Below are 16701 nucleotides of genomic sequence, written 5' to 3' on the forward strand. Positions count from 1 at the left end.
GATGGGTAATTCTGGGCCAAAACGCCATTCTCATCTACCCAAGAACATTTAATGACAACTGTTGGCCTCATTAAAAGGTGTACAGAGTGACATTGCACTGAACTAGAGTTATGTGAAAGTTAGGAGTGGCTGATTCCCTATTCTGAAGAATATTAATGAATCAGTTAGAGTTTTGAAATAATTCTGCAATTTGCATGACAGCCCATGTTTAATCAGATAATGAAATTCAACTTCACAATTTACCATGATGGAATTGGATTGGCACCTCCAACTTCATATAGGGCATGAAAGAGCTTGGGCTGATTAGACTAAATCTGCAGAAGGCAAAGAATTGAACTTATTTTAAGCTGTTTTTCAGGTTTGATTTCTGAATACTTTAGGCTGGAAGAATGGGACATGGTAAACTCTAAGGTAATCCAGTGAAATTCAGGAGTGACCATCAAGGCAATTGCTCAAAACCTGATTGGGCAGAGATGGGTTTTGAAATGAAGACAGTAACAGATGGGAAATCTTTTCTGGTCTGGGGTGGTGTGATCATTGAAATCACACAGTTGTGGAGTAGTCTGTTACACTATTGATAAAAAAGTGCAAAAGGTATTCTTCAGTAAGACGTTACTGTTAATGGATGCAAGCATTTTGAGACATCTGCTGGATGTCAACAGTGCAAATTATTTCTCTTTTCTACAACTGGAACATTATGCATCTTGTTTAAGATGCCTGCTGGCTTATTTATAATACATATTTAAAAGTGATATATATTTATTATAGAATCTCTACAGTGTGGAAGCAGGCCATTCCGCCATCGAATCCACACAGACCCTCCAAACAGCACTGAACCCAGACCCACCCTCCTACCTTATTCCTGTAACCCTGCATTTTTCATGGCTAATCTCCCTTGCCTGCACATTATGAGCAATCCACCTAACCTGTATATCTTTGGACGATGGGAGGAAACTGGAGCAACCAGAAAAAAACCTACGCAGTCACGGGGAGAATGTGCAATCGCCACACAGACAGTCACTTGAGTGTGGAATTGAACCTGGGTTCCAGGTGCTGTGACGCAGCAGTGCTAACCACTGAGCCACTATGCCACCCACTTACATCCTTTCACACTGCTTTGCTTGAGCTAAACTTGACACACTGACGTTTAAATGGCAAACAAACCTTCAAAGTTAATGCAGATCTTTGAGCTCTTCTTGAACATTTGAAACTTATGCTGTACTTATGATGCAGCTACTAATCTGAATCTGGTAGCTACAGTTTAAGTTCTGAACAGGTATAAACATGTTTGCATTAATTAACTAGAACAGTTGTAGTTTTGCCTCGGAGAGTGCTACACACTTGATATAAATGAACATAGTACTTTCCCCACCAGCTAAAATTGGAAATAGTTTGAAACACAAAGGAGAGATTCCTCACTGTTGAAATATTTAAATTGAGTGTGTCTGCATATTTCCATGGGAATGGTCATCTGCACATTTTGGAAATCATATTTAACCACGACTTTTCACGTGATGTCAAATCACAGTGATGTCAGATAAATCCCCTCCAACTTTCTTCACCGTGCTTTGAGTCAGGTTGGATCTGGATTTCTGTTTTATATTGCCAGTTTAATGTTGGTGTGATATGCTGAAGTTGTTTTGAAGATATTAGATTTCCACATTAAAGTGAAAAACAGAGATCACCTGGAATCTCCAATGAAATATTCAGAAGGCTGAAACTATTGGGTTTCTTTTTGCCTTCATTCCAAATCTGTTCCCTGATTTGCAAGTTTGGTGTCATATTTAACCCTAAGATAAGATCCCAACCACATATTCACAGCACAAATAAGATCACCAGTGTTCAGCCTCATAACACCATCCAACTTTACCCCTATCTTGTCTCGCTGCTTTAAAACAAATCCACGTGAAAACCTTTTTTACCTCTAGTCATGACCACCACAACAGGTTGCTGACCTGCTTTACATACCTTACCCTCTACAAACTTGCAGTAATCTCAAATTTTACTGTCTCTTTATTTGCCATGAGGTTCATTCACCTCTCATTCCTTACTGATCTTCTTCAGTTCAATCAGTCTTGATTGTAAACTTCTTGTCCTTGTTTTCAAATCTCTCATGGTCTCATCCCATCTACCTCCACAATCTCCTACAACCACACAAACCTCCAAGGTGACTGAATTCCTCCAACTCTGGTCTTTATGCATCCCCAGCTTTAATTGTTCCACTGTTGGTGGCAATACCTTTAATTGCCTCAACCCCAAGTGCTAGAAACCACTCTCTAAACATCTCTGTCTCTCTATTTCATTTTCCTCCTTTAAGGCATTCATTTTAAAATTCACTTCTTTTGCCAATCTTTTGATCAACTGGCGTAATATCTTCTTACGTGGCTCAGTGCAATACTTTGTTTTATAATACTCATGTGACCAGGAGTAATATTATTTTTATTATGTTAAGGGTGCTATGTCATTAGAAATTGATGTTGTTACTTTTTCTTAGAATGTTTTGAAATTGCTGTTTTCAGAATTCAATTTATAGAGCAGCTAGTATGAAACCGGGTTAGGTGAGAATAGTTCATCAAGATGATTGCACAGCTAATCCAGAATATTATGTGCCCCAGATTTACTGCCTAGCTACATGGCAGATTTTTACACACAATTATGTTAAAGACTTGCACTAATAGCAACTTCAGGACTGTATGCATTTGTACATATTCATTTTACCTTCACATACTTTGGCTTATATGTTTAACTTTTTTTTGCTGAAATTCATCAGCTTTTTATATTTAATTATAAACTTTAAGCAGAATGGAATAAAAATGAAATTTCAATGTTGTTCCTAACTATCTTAACCAGCTCATCTCAAAATAGAATCTTTGTAATCCTGCTTCCTTTTTTACGCATTTCTGTATCTTAGAGCCACAATGGCTGAACTTTCAAAACGAATCTGTAGCTCTTTGCAGAAAATTAATTTGACTCACTCAGTAAAACCCCCATTTTCTTTTAGCATTAATACCATATTGGGTACGCTATCTGATTTGTGTTTGTCCATAGCTAGTTGCTAACAACTGAGTTACAATTGTGAAATATAGTTCCAGATGTCCTGCAGCATTGTACAAGCATTTGAGGACTGTCCAGATGTGGTTAAAAGAAAATTGTACAGAAGTTTTCAATATTTTTTTGAATTTAGAAATCTTTTGCTTATATTGTTCTGCCATAATAATTGTGATAGAAACCTTTTCCTAATCTACTGTGCAGGGATACATTCTAATGTGTTGAAAGCTCTTTGAAATAACCGGTAACAAATGTACCACTATATTTTTCTAGCAATACAGAGATGTCTGAGAAAATGGTTTAACTGTTTCGTATAATTAAAAACCTAGTAATTGATATGTACAGAATATTACTACAACATACAGGCAGGTATTAATCTAGTACTGATCAAATGATGCCTACGCCATATATTGTGCCATATTGCAAATGATATTCTATGTCTTGAAAACAGGATTTTTAAAATAGCTGGTGCTCAAATTAAATCTTGTTGGCTAGATGAATGTATTCAGTCGATAGTGCTGAATGGTTGGGGTTAGAGGAGAGATCATGAATATCACCTTTTTCCTCAATAATATGTGTTCTTACTCTCAGACGTTTATGGATCCAAATTGATTGCATGAACATAATTTCCCCAATGTTCACCTAAATCTGAATTGTATTTTAATTCATTCATGGGATGTGGTTTTGCTGATTGGGCTAGCGTTTATTGACCATCCTAATTGTCCTCATGAAGGCTGTCTTTTTGAACTGTTATAGTCCATTTGGTGTAGGTATACCCACAATGTTGTTAGGGAAGGCACACTAGGATTTCTACTCAGCAACCGTGAAGGAATGGCATTATTTTTCCAAACCAGGATAGTGGGTGACTTGGAGAAGAACTCATTTTGCGGTGTCCCCATGGATTTGTTACTCTTGCCCTTCCAGATGGTAGTGGTCATGAATTTGGAAGGTGATATATAAGGAGACTGGATGAATTACTGCAGTGCATCTTGTAGATGGTGCACACTGTTGTTACTGTGCATCGATGTTGGAAGGTATGGTATGAATGTTTGTGGATGTAGTACCAATCAATTGGGCTACTTTGTCCTGGATGGTGTTCGACTTCTTGAGTATTGTGTAACTGAACATATCCAGGTTAGTGGGGAGTACTCCATCACAATCCTGACTTGTGCTCTGTAGATAGTGGACACGTTTTGAGGAGTTAGGAGGTGAGATACTTGCTATAGGATTCCTAGCCTGTGGCCTGCTATTGTAGCCATTGTATTTATATGGTTAATCCAGTTCAATTTCAGATCAATAGTAACCCCTGGGATGTTGACCATGGGTAATACTAATGCAATTGAATGTCAAGAGGTGTGGTTGAATTCTCTCTTTTTGGAAATGATCATTATTTTGCACTTGTTTAGTATGAATGTTACTTGCCACTTGTCAATCTAAGTCTGGATGTTACCCAAGTCTTTGTGCAGTTGTCAACAGATTGCTTCTACATCTCAGGAGTCATGCCTAATGCTGAACATTGTGCAGTCATAATGAACATCCCCACTTCTGACCTTATGATGGCGGGAAGATCACTGATGATTAGAATAACAGAAAGTATCAGGTGGATATTCAGTATGAAAACAATGACAGAAAATGCTCCCAATTCAAAAGAGGAAGACAAATATCATTAAATGAAACTTGCTTCAATCCAAGCCAGCTGTTGAAATATTGAAATAATATCCAATATCTTCATGATTAATGTGGAAAATTTCCAGGACTCTTCCAATTTTCTGACCATGAAATGAAAAAAATTGATTTGTTGCATAAATCAAAGTTTTGTGCTTTGGAGAACTTGTGTATTTGTGCATTCAAAATCCAGATCATTCAGAGTTACTGCTGTCATCCAGCACTGTTATTGTGTTCATTTAAAATTTTGAGATCGTGACACTAAAGATTTGCTCACTACTTGCTCATGGGAGTTGGTTTAGCTCAGTTGGCTGGATCATTGTTTTTCAGAGCAGTGTAATACCAACAGCCTGGGTTCAATTCCTATCACTGGTTTGAGGTTACCATGAAGGGCTCTCCTTCTCAACCCCTTTACTTACCTGAGCTCTGGTGGCCCTCATGTTAAATCACTACCAGTTGCTTCTCTCTAATGAGAGAACAGCCCCTATGGTCTGGTAAGACTATGATGACAAAACAACTAACTCATTCATTTTCTTCAATCCTTGGAAAATGTTTACTAAGTTCTTGAAATAAATTATTTGGTTTAAAAGTAAAAAGCAATCAATTTTAGAAAATATGTAATGGTGCCAACTCTATGACCAGATTAAAGATCCTTTCAAAATATGTTACTTTCTAAATCTCGTAAAACAACATTTAAAAAAAAGGTATCTTGCCTCTTCTCAACTGAGGGTTGTTTGTAAATTGTTTAGTCTAATTTAAATGTGCTGTTGTGTAGTCTTGAAACAGATGAAGCAATATCTTCATTTAGATTTCAAATGGTCAATATGAGAACTTTTTTTTGGTACTTGAGAACTTTCAGCTCATTGGAAGGGAATTGGTTTTAGAATTAGTATAAGTGAACTTGCTCCCATCTGAGTTAAATGGTATTGAAATTCATTGAGGTAAATTGTGTTATGGTGAGCAGCTTAATTGACATACACCAGAATAAAACTATTAAAGTGAAATCAATAGATAACAAATTGTTCTAGTGTTAATTATCTACTTTCTTTTATGTGAGTCATAATGAACACAGCCCAAAACCCAGAAACAAACAGCTGAATAACTGAGGACAGACAATGATTGACCTCCAACAATCAGCACTATCTTTACAATATCCTTTTTATGTCAGTCTTCATTTTTAAAAATGTTTTTGGCAGTATTGCAATTTATGGAATCACTTTGAGCTTGTAGAGTTTATTTTATTTGGATCTATTTTGCTTTATCTTTCATGCCATTCTTCTATGTACATGATCAGAAACATGACGTTGGTTCTAGTCATAGAGTCATAGAGCTGTACAGCACAGAACAGACCCTTCGGTCTAACTCATCCATGCCGACCAGATATCCTAATCTGATCTGGTCCCATTTGCTAGCACTTGGCCTATATCTCTCTAAACCCTTCCTAATCATACATCCATCTAGATGCCTTTTAAATGTTATAATTGTACTATCCTCTACTGCTTCCTCTGGCAGCTCATTCCATACATGCACCACCCTCTCCTTGAAAAGGTTGCTGGTTAGGTCCCTTTTAAATTTTTCATATCTCACCCTAAACCAATGCCATCTAGTTCTGGACTCCCCCACCTTATCTATTTACCCTATCCATTTCCCCTCATAATTTTAAAAACCTCCATAAGGTCACCCCTCAGCCTCTGACACTCTAAGGAAAACAGCCCCAGCCTATTCAGCCTCTGCCTGTAGCTCAAACCCTCCAACCCTGGCAACATCATTGTAAATCTTTTCTGAACCCTTTCAAGTTTCACAACATCCTTCCAGTAGAAGAGAGACCAGAATTGCAAACGGTATTCCAAACGTGGCCCAACCAATGTCCTGTACAACTGCAACATGACATTCTAACTCCCATACGTAATGCTCTGACCAATAAAGGAAAGCATATCGAATGTCGTATTCACTGTCCTATCTATCTGTGACTCAACTTTCACTCCAACCTGCACTCCAAGGTCTCTTTTTTCAGCAACTCTCCAGGACCTTATCATTAAATGTTTAAGTCCTGCTCTGATTTGCCTTTTCAAAATGCAGCACCTCATATTTATTTAAATTAAACTCCATCTGCCACTCCTCAGCTCAATGGCCCATCTGATCAAGATCCCGTTGTACTCTGAGGTAACCTTCTTCACTGTACACTATACTTCTAATTTTCATGTCATCTGCAAACTTACGAACTATACCTCTTATGTTCACATCCAAATCATTTATATAAATGATGAAAAGCAGTTGAACCAGCACTGACCTTTCTGGCATGCCACTGGTCACAGGTCTCCAGTCCTTTCTCTTTTGGAATGTCTGTTGCTAGTTTGAGAACAAAATGATTTGGTACTTATATTTTCATCCACCCAATTATGGCCCCATCACATGTAAGCCTACAAAAGGAACTGTGGCATCTAATTGCCTACAAGCTGCTCATCTATACTCAACTCTTGTTCCATCAGAATGTGACAGTTTCAGATCTCATCACAGCCCAAACCCAGAAACAAACAGCTGAATAGCTGAGGACAGGCGATGATTAACCTCCAACAATCACCACTATCTTTCTTCCATTACACTATGCATGTATTCAGCCAGTGGCCAGTTCACCCCCTCCCATTCCCCTGGCAACAAGTCCTTCCTTGGCCTCCTCCACTGTCAGAGTGGGGTCAAATGTAAATTAGAGGAACAAGACGTGATATTTCACCTGGGTAGCTTACAATATTGAGTCAATATTGACTTCACCGGCTTCAAAATCTCTCCAACCCTCAGCCTTATCCGATGTCCAGTCCTCAGCTCTCTGATCTGACTTGACGTTTCCATCTTCCTACTCACCTATCCATTCCACCCTTCCCACTGACCAATCACAATAATCCACTACCTGCATCCACTTGTCACCATCCCACTTACCCTTCTCCTACCCCCACCCCCTCCCTCTATTTACTTCTGAGCTCCCCTGTCCCTCATCTGTCCTGAAAAAGGGTTCCTACTCCTCAGATGCTGTCTGACCAGCTGTGCTTTTCCAGTCCCACATCTATTGATTCTGGCTTGTAGTATCTACAGTCCTTACTGTCTCCGAGTCACCCCTAATGCCTGTTGGCTGCATTTTTTCCATGGCTTGTCGATACCACACTTGGTCAAATGCTACCTTGATGTCAAGGTCACTTCCTTTCTGCACGTCCTGAGAATTCAGCTTTTTTCTTTATGTTTGGACCAAAGCTATAATGAGATCTGAAGCTGTGTGGTCATGGCTGAACCCAAACTGAGCATTGGTAAGCGTTTTAGTGGTGAATAAGTGCTGCTTGCTAGACAGTCACTGACAGCTTCCAACACTGTGCTGATGATTGAGAATGGACTTTGGGCTAGTATTTGATTTGTCCTGCTTTGTGTGGACAGGATGTGCTTGGACAAACATCTGCAAAGTTGGGTAGATGTCATTGTTGCAACAGTCCTGGAACACCTTTGCTTACAGCACAAATACTTCAGTCTTGTCATTTGTGCTGATGTGAAGAGTCATGAGCCAGGGTGTTAGTGGATAGCCCTGTTGCCCTGTACCCATCCTCTGATCCATCCAGGTTGATTAAATGCCGGCAGTACAGTGGTTTGGTATAGAATAGAGAAATCAGCACAGTGGCCAGGATACCAGATGATTCTTTGAATATCGTCTCACATCAGCTGAATATTCAAGGAATGGACACTTTGATGTTGCAATTCATTTTTCAATTTAGATGCAGCACTCTCAAAAACTATATGCATGGAGTCAGTGGCACCTGCCACCATGGCGTGGCATGCTCATCTGGCAAAAGTATGTGCGCGTTGCTCCTGCTTTCCCCCAGAGAGAGAGAGTTGGGTTACATATTTTCTCTCTTTGCAGGGAGTATGGCAATCACCTCACTTCAAACTTCAGTAAATAGTGTTATACAGGATGTTCCCTTCTGCAGCTGTGAAAGCTACTGGCCACAGTGCCATTCTGAGCCAATGGCAATGTCTTTCCCCACTTGCAGATCAAGCCTGCCTGCTATACAATATGATCATGGTTAATCATTCAACTCAGTATCCTGTTGCTGCTTCCTCCCCAGACCCTTTGCTTCCTTTAGTCCTTGGAACTACATTGAACTCCTTCTTGAAATCATTCAAAGTTTTGGTCTCAATGATTTTCTTGTTGGAGAATTCCAGAGGCTCACCACTCTTTGGGTGAAGAGATGTCTTTACATCTCAGTCCTAAATGGCCTAGCGCATATTCTTAGACTGCAACCCCCTGGTCATTGGGAACATCCTTCCTGTGTTTAGTCTGTGTGGGATGGTTGAACTAACAACTGAAATTGGTGAGTGGTGAAAATAACCTCTTTTATTCAGCAATCACAGCACAGGTTGGAGGCGATAATAGAATCCCGAAATACAGTTCTTACACGAGCCCCTTTATACACAGTTCTTACATATATTAAAATTCCATTCCTATGGCATTACATTTTTTATCTCTAGTACACAAAGGTTTGAAGGGCTTCTGTCCTGGGAGACAGGAGATGGGTTACAACATGTGCTAAGTGCCGGCTTCTCCTCCTGATGGGATGTCTGTTCAGTCTGCTTTCATAATTAGTAAGTGTTAGTCCTTTTGTCTTTTAAGTTAGTAACTGTTAGTAAAAACTAGGCCTATATGCTCTAAATAAGTTAAAAATTGTACCATACTTAAAATAGAGGATGTCAAACTGATAACTGTAGCTGGGTTGTGAGAGTTATTTAGTATTTGCCGGTATGAGTTTCATTCATTCATGCAACTTCATGGAAGCGCTGTTTGGTGAGTTAGTTTTTTAAAGGGACAATGGCTCAGTTAAAAGATATTTAACAGGTCTGTACAGGTCCAGGGGATGATTGGTAAGAGCTGATTAATATTATGTTTCATGGAGATTTGATGGGGTTGGTATTGTTCTATATGCTGCACTTATTCAGAGGTAAACACTGTTTGTAGCAAGGACTGGTACGGTGTGGAAATGCAGAAATGGGTTGTTTTTAAATTTGAATACTACAGAATCACGGTTTTATGCATGAATGAATGATTGAATGAAACCGTGTAATAGTAAATGACGGGTAGGGGAATGAATGTAGGGGAACCCAGTATTAATGAATATAGTGAGCTGGTGAGTGAGTTAATAAAGATGGTCTATAACACAATATCTCACACCTGTCTAGTCCTACTAGAATTTAGTAGACTTCTATGAGATCGCACCTTCTTCTTCCAAATTCCAGTGAATATAGTCCTAACTGATCCAAGGTCTCTCGATACATCAGTGCCACTATCTCAAGAATCAGTCCTGAAAACTTTTGTTGTACTCCCTGTATAGCCAGAAGATCCTTCTCCAGATAAGGAGACCAAAACTGCACAATGCCCTGTACAAATGAAACAAGACATCCCTGTTGTTGTACTCAAATCCTCTTGCTATGAAAGCCAACATACCATTTGCCTTTTTCACTGCCTGCTGCACCTGCATGCTTACTTTCAATAACTAGTGTACAAGGACATCCTGGTCTCATTGCATATCCCCCTTTCCCAATCTTTTACTATTCAGATAATATTCTGCCTTCCTGTTTTTGCAACCAAAGTGGATAACCTCACATTTATCCACATTATATTCCATCTGCCGTGCATTTGTTCACTCACTCAACTTATCTAACTCACACTGGAGTGTCTTTGTATCCACCTCACAGTTTACTGTTCTACCTAGCTTTGTATCGTCTGCAAAATTGAAGATATTACATTTGGTTCCCTCATCTAAATCAGGAATATGTATTGTTAAGAGCTAGGGTTTAAACACTGATTTCTGTGGTATCCCATCCAGTTATTGCGTGCTATTGGGAAATGACACATTTATTCCTATTCGTTGTTTCCTGTCTGCAAACTCATTCCCGATCGCCCACTTCCATGCACTTTTACTTTACATGCTAATATGTATGTGGCAAATTTCATGGAGTACCTCCTTTTTTGACTGTTCTGGCACGAGCAGGAAGAGAAATGCCTTCTGAAGATCCTGGGCGAGTATGGCCTGCAACTGAGGGCCCTCTGTCTCACCCCTCTCCTCCCTGCCTAAACATCATATCCTCTTCTGTGTCACCTCCTGCCTTGTTGCAGACTAAGGAGGTTAGATGTTACAGCACCCATGTTTGGGAGCAAGTAGTGTGAATAGAGCCCTTGATGTGAGCGCCAAAGCATTCACCATGTGGCATAACACTCCATGTAACTCCACTAAACTAACTAGCAAGACAAACCACCAATCACTTCTGCTAACTAAGCAACCAGCAGTAGAAATCAATCAGCAAACCACTATTGACGATGACTTCCAATAGCACTAGTGATGTAATGAGGTTAAGATAGTGCACCAGCTAAAGCACTGAAATTGGATCAACTCCACTAAATACTGACCACCATCACATTCTGCCTGGTCTGTATTCCTCTAGTGCTAGCTCTCAATCTCTGTGCTAATAATTTCAACAGAGTAATGTTTGGTGCGGTATGATATAAGAGTGCACGTGTGTACTGACACTTTCCTCTACTTGAAACAGCGCACCGGGAATATAGGTGCTATGAATATGAATTTTGCAGTCCAAATTTCTCACAGAATGGAGGTATTTATTCAATCCTCTTATGATCCATCTTGTGCACTAAGCAAATTTCAAGTAAACAGGAAGACTTATGTGAAAAGAAGGGTTTGGATTTTTTATTAATTTGGATCATTGCAACTGGAAAACCTGGGTTGAAGTGGTTGAATCATCAAACCCTGGAAAATTAGTCAGAATCTTCCTGCCCACATGGATACAGATTTATACTGGGTGTTTCCCAAGTACCCAGCTCATTTGTATCAATCCTAACTTGGCTCTTTGAACACAGGCAGAAAAAACATTCCACATGGAGAAAGCAAACAAAACATGAAAATGTCAAGACATGAATGACATTGAAAAACACTTAATAAAATGTCTGAAGCTCTTCTCAGGTCCAAAATATTTGAGGATGGAAAGGAAAGAGACATTGCCCTAATACATAATACAGGATGCATGTGGAACCAATTAAAGTGCCAATATTGAAGAAATCTTTTGTTGTTTTCATGCAACAGACTAAATGATTTACACTAACCAGATTTTCTTTATTTAAAAAAGCTAACACAGAGGGAGCAAAATTGCTACAAAATGAAAGCGTTATTGCACGTTACTTAACTTCTTTATATTGAGCTTCAGTTGACACTTTGCAGAGCCGAAAATGCTGCTCAGCTATGAATACAAAGTGTAGTTCATTTAATTCTGAGGATGAAAAGCTGTAAGTCCACTGAAATGTACAGCAAATGTAATTTCATAAACCCACGTGTACTAGTGCCTGGTCTTCAATACTCTTAAACAACAAGTTGCAGGCATTGATCATGTTCTAACGCAACCTCTTGATTTGGAGCACTTCAGTCTGAACTGCTGGCAACATTAGCTCTATCATCAGGTCCCTGGGAAGTGAAGGCGGGGTATTGCAGGCACTGGAGCACAGAAATGCTGGGTTAAATTTTGAACTTTAAGGACCATGGGTTGGTGAAAATGGTGCCATTCATACCCATCTGCTTCTACTCCAGCCCTGCTGAAGCTGGCTACCCTCCCACTCCTCATCCTAACCTACCAGACATGCCAACTCCAACTGCTGTGACCTACTCAAAGCATCTACATGGCACCTTATCTACCAGTAGAATGCTTTCTTATCTACCCACTTCTAACCTTATGCACTTACCTTTCCTCAGGCATTATCAAATTGCCTTTGATTCCTTTAACTCCTGAAAAACAACAGCAAATGTCAAGAGAACACTCCCGCGCTGAATGCAGTTTTCCCTGGTTTCCACTGATATTTGGGACATGCCAGACTCAGAATCTTGGGCAGTGAACTTATTGATAGCTAGTTGTGTAATTTGAAAGAGGGTAACCATTGGTTGTATTGATTCCGATGGTAATCAAGATATCAGTGCCATTGTGTTTAAAGCCTATTCTTTGCAGGGCCTTGGAACTCTACAATTACGGCTTGTATAACAGTGAGAGGGATTGTACACAGGAATGAGTCATCCAAAAGTATTTGCACTAATCCTGGCTTTGCACCCGGAAATCAAGTATCACATTCACCAATTTCTATTCCTCATCTTCTCCTTGTCTCCATTCCTCACCAGATTTCCCCTCCCCTCTGTTTAATCCAGTATAGAGTAATGATGCCTATCTGTTTGAACCTGAAGACTGGAACTCTCTCACTTCTCTGGCATTGATTTAGATGAAAGAATTGCAACCTTGAACAGTTCTGCACTGTGTCAGTCACTTTGACCCATGTTAAAAATCCAACTTGGGGCAGGCAAAGTCATCCTTTAGTTGATGTTGTAAATGTGGATGCTGTTCTTTAGGAACAATGTTTTCTGGATCTTGTAATACAAATTTTAATCAAGTATTCAGAAGAGAGACTGGACAAGCTCAGGTTGTTTTCTTTAGAGCAGAAAACACTGAGAGGGGACCTGATTGAGGTCCATAAGATTGGCAAGAAGTTTAGAGGGGATTTGAGGAGGAATTATTGGTGTAAATCTGGGATGCACTGCCTGGGAGGGAGGTTGAGGTAGGAAACCTCACAACCTTTAAAACAGCACTGGAATGAGCACTTGAAATGTCATAACATTCAGAACTATGGGACAAATATATAGGCAAACTATGGAAAGTAGGCTTAATGTAGATTTAGTGTAGTTTAGTCCGTGCACATTTGATAGACTGAAGGGTCTTTTCTGTACTGTATGATTCTATAATTTCTTATTTAACTGAAATTTGGTGAATGTGATTTGTCACATCATATTTGAAATTTTGATTTTCAAGGGCTTAATCATGAAACATCTTGAAAGTACTTTTTGCTTTCCATTGTAAGATTTCTGTTTATGGACATTTAAATAAGAACACCTACACTTATAACAAGGTCAATCTTCAACTTTTGCTGTTATGTCAGTGGATGTATGGGAGGAGATCTTTACATGTCAAACGTCAGTTGAACACGGGTTGACTCACAGTGGAGTCTCACTCAAGACTGCCAGTTTAAACTTTGAGATGGAAATTTCCTGTTTCTGAAACACCCCATGAGTAATTTGTTCTTGTTTTATCAAATGATTGCCAGCATGGGGTGATCATAAGTAGAAAAAAGTGAATATTGTTGTAGCATAATCATATTTTAAAAAGAGTTAACTGGGACAGTATTGTAGATAGTCTTGGCTGATGTTATGGGATTCCCCCTGTTCTGGCTGTAATAGCCATTTTTGTCACCCCTCTGTTCTCTGTGTCAATTTTTAGAGCAATATGTAGCAAGCGGAACTTACGCAGGGCTGTGCTGCACCACTTCATCAGATTTATCAATGACTGCGAAGCATGTCTTCAGCATTTAGGTGATGTTTTTAAGTAACATTGTAGTGACAGAACAGTCATTGTTGGATCTGTAATCAACTTTACTCTTGTGATCCACACTAGTATTGTTAACTAAGGTAGTAGAGGAATGGAAACACTGTGCACTCCCTCAAGGTGAAAGCCACATCATTTCACCAATTAAAGATTTTCATATGTATGAATTCATGACAAAGTTCATTCATGACTATGCATAAGTGGAGTTGAGCCAATTTTCATTGCTACATATCATGCAGTGACAAAAGGGAATCCATATAAATACACTGGTTCCACTGCTAGCTGTTTGGGAATTCCATCATCTTTAAACAGTCTCATTGCCTGTTCAAATGAGACCTTGAATCAATATAGAAGGTGATGAACTCAGTGATGTGAGAAATTAAATATTTTATTTGATTGAAATTATCCACTTCCATCAGACAGAAAATACAAAAAAAAAGCAAAATCGTATGATTGTAATGCAAGGAAATTGCCAAAGCTTGCAATATGCAAGTCTCATGACACATTAAAAGCAATTCTAACCTTATTCTACATCTCATCAAAAGAATATAGCTGATACATATACATTATATTATATTAGTTATTACTAAGATGTCGTGAAGCTTATTGACAAACACTGATATCATGCATGCTTAGAATTGAATACTTAACATGGAAATTCATGAGAATGTCAATTCAACCTAGTAACTGTGTTTGGAATTTATTGCAGTGTTTAACATTTTATAAATCAATAAAAGTTGGCAACTGGAACTATGACAAATTTGAGGACTGTGGGATTTCTGCAAAATTTAGAAAAAAATAGGGTAAAGTTTCTGCTTTGCACACAGCTGGCAATCTGGAGGTAAAATGCACAACATAATTAAACTGATTTTTTGTATTGAAGTTCTGGTTTAAGAGTCCACACAAATTCATTTGCGTAATTGCAACATAACAACCTTGCATGACCTAATTTGTATTGTTACATTGTTAAAATTTATTATTAATAAAAATGTTAGTTATTTTTCAAATAATTACTTCATGAAATGGGAGATTATTTTATTTCAGCTACAAATGGGGAATAATGGAACATAATTGTTTAGTTTTATCACTTTAATTGGAAAAAAAGATGTCCTGCTTGTATTTAAGAGTGAGAACCTGTGCAGTTCTACCATTGTAACTGAACATTTGTTTGACACAAGATATAAACATTTTTAATAAGTGTCTAGTGTATAACTTGGTAGTTACCTAATTTTAAATCATGGAAAGTTTGAAGAAAAACTACAGTGAATCATTTATAGTTTACAAATTATCATTTGATCATACAGAGCTTCAATATTTCTGACAGGAAACACATTTTGTTGAAGCTTTCACCTTGCAATTATGAGGACAATTCGCAAGGAATGCCAGAGTGGATTCTGGTTGGTAGAGATGTTGCCATGGACAGTGCACCAGTTAGTGATGATTGATAGTGAACTATTAACAAATTTATTTAAATTTTAAACTGGCCATACTGACTCTTATTGGTCAAGGCATTGCCCTGGGAAATGACCTAGAAAATTTCTGACATCTACTTTGTTGAGTTGAAACAGTTGCAGTGTGTGTATACATGTTCATTCTGTTTGCAAAGAACAGAACCTTGTGTATTAATATATGCAGCTTCCAGAACACACTTGTGCCACTTTACACTCCTGACTCATCAATCCTAGATTGGTGACAGAAAACTGCTCACATGCTTAAGATTATGTCCAATTGCAGAATCAAATCTGATGTGATCTACTATGTTATGTGTTTCGCAAGTGCGGGCTGAGGAATATTCATTTGATACAACCGCCAGTCCCTGGCATGTATGGTCTACATATGTATCATCACACAGACACTGGATTCTTTTACCACCTTATTCATTTGTGTGACATGCAGAATGTTCTTTTGGCTTGATAGCAGAATCCCATAAGTGGCAAGCAACATTCATATAGCTACTGCATAATAGTAGCTTGTAACAGCTAACTTCACCTGTTCCTCAAATGTTTGAGATACCTGACACTTCCGGGATAATCTGAGTTTAGGGTTAAGGTTAGGCCACTTTTCAGGACCAAAAAGGGTGGCACATTCATGAGTTTGCATGAATGCAACATGAAGTTATATGATCAGGATAACCATTATCCTGCAGGATAGCTTTGATATGCCCTACTTCTCACACACTACTTGTTTCAACTCAACAAAATAGGTGACAATCACTCTTTGGTTTATTTCTCACAGCAGTGAATCAGAATTCACTTGGTTGCTTTAAAATTTAACTACGCCTGGCAATGAACTGACTGCCATTATTGACTGGTGTATTCTCCATGGCAAAGCCTCTACCAAACAGAGTCCATTGGCCAACCAATCTGCACTGTCCTCTTATACAAAATAAATGATTTTTTCTCTTTACTTTAGTACTGCTCATAAATTGTCTTGTGAATGCCAGACCAAAAGCTTTGACAAAATGTACTTTTTTTCAGCAATATTCATTTATCGTTTCAATTGATTAATGCTCACTAGTCAGATTACTGCTGA

General features: G+C 38.7%; 1 protein-coding gene across 2 annotated transcripts in view; it reads left to right on the forward strand.

Moving 5' to 3' along the window:
• The window catches only part of tbx15 (T-box transcription factor 15), a 114736-nt gene that overhangs the window by 80645 nt on the left and 17390 nt on the right, over positions 1 to 16701 (forward strand). The gene's annotated exons all lie outside the window — the stretch shown is intronic.

Source organism: Chiloscyllium punctatum, chromosome 15, assembly GCF_047496795.1.
Source record: "Chiloscyllium punctatum isolate Juve2018m chromosome 15, sChiPun1.3, whole genome shotgun sequence".
Classification (NCBI taxonomy): Eukaryota; Metazoa; Chordata; class Chondrichthyes; order Orectolobiformes; family Hemiscylliidae; genus Chiloscyllium; species Chiloscyllium punctatum.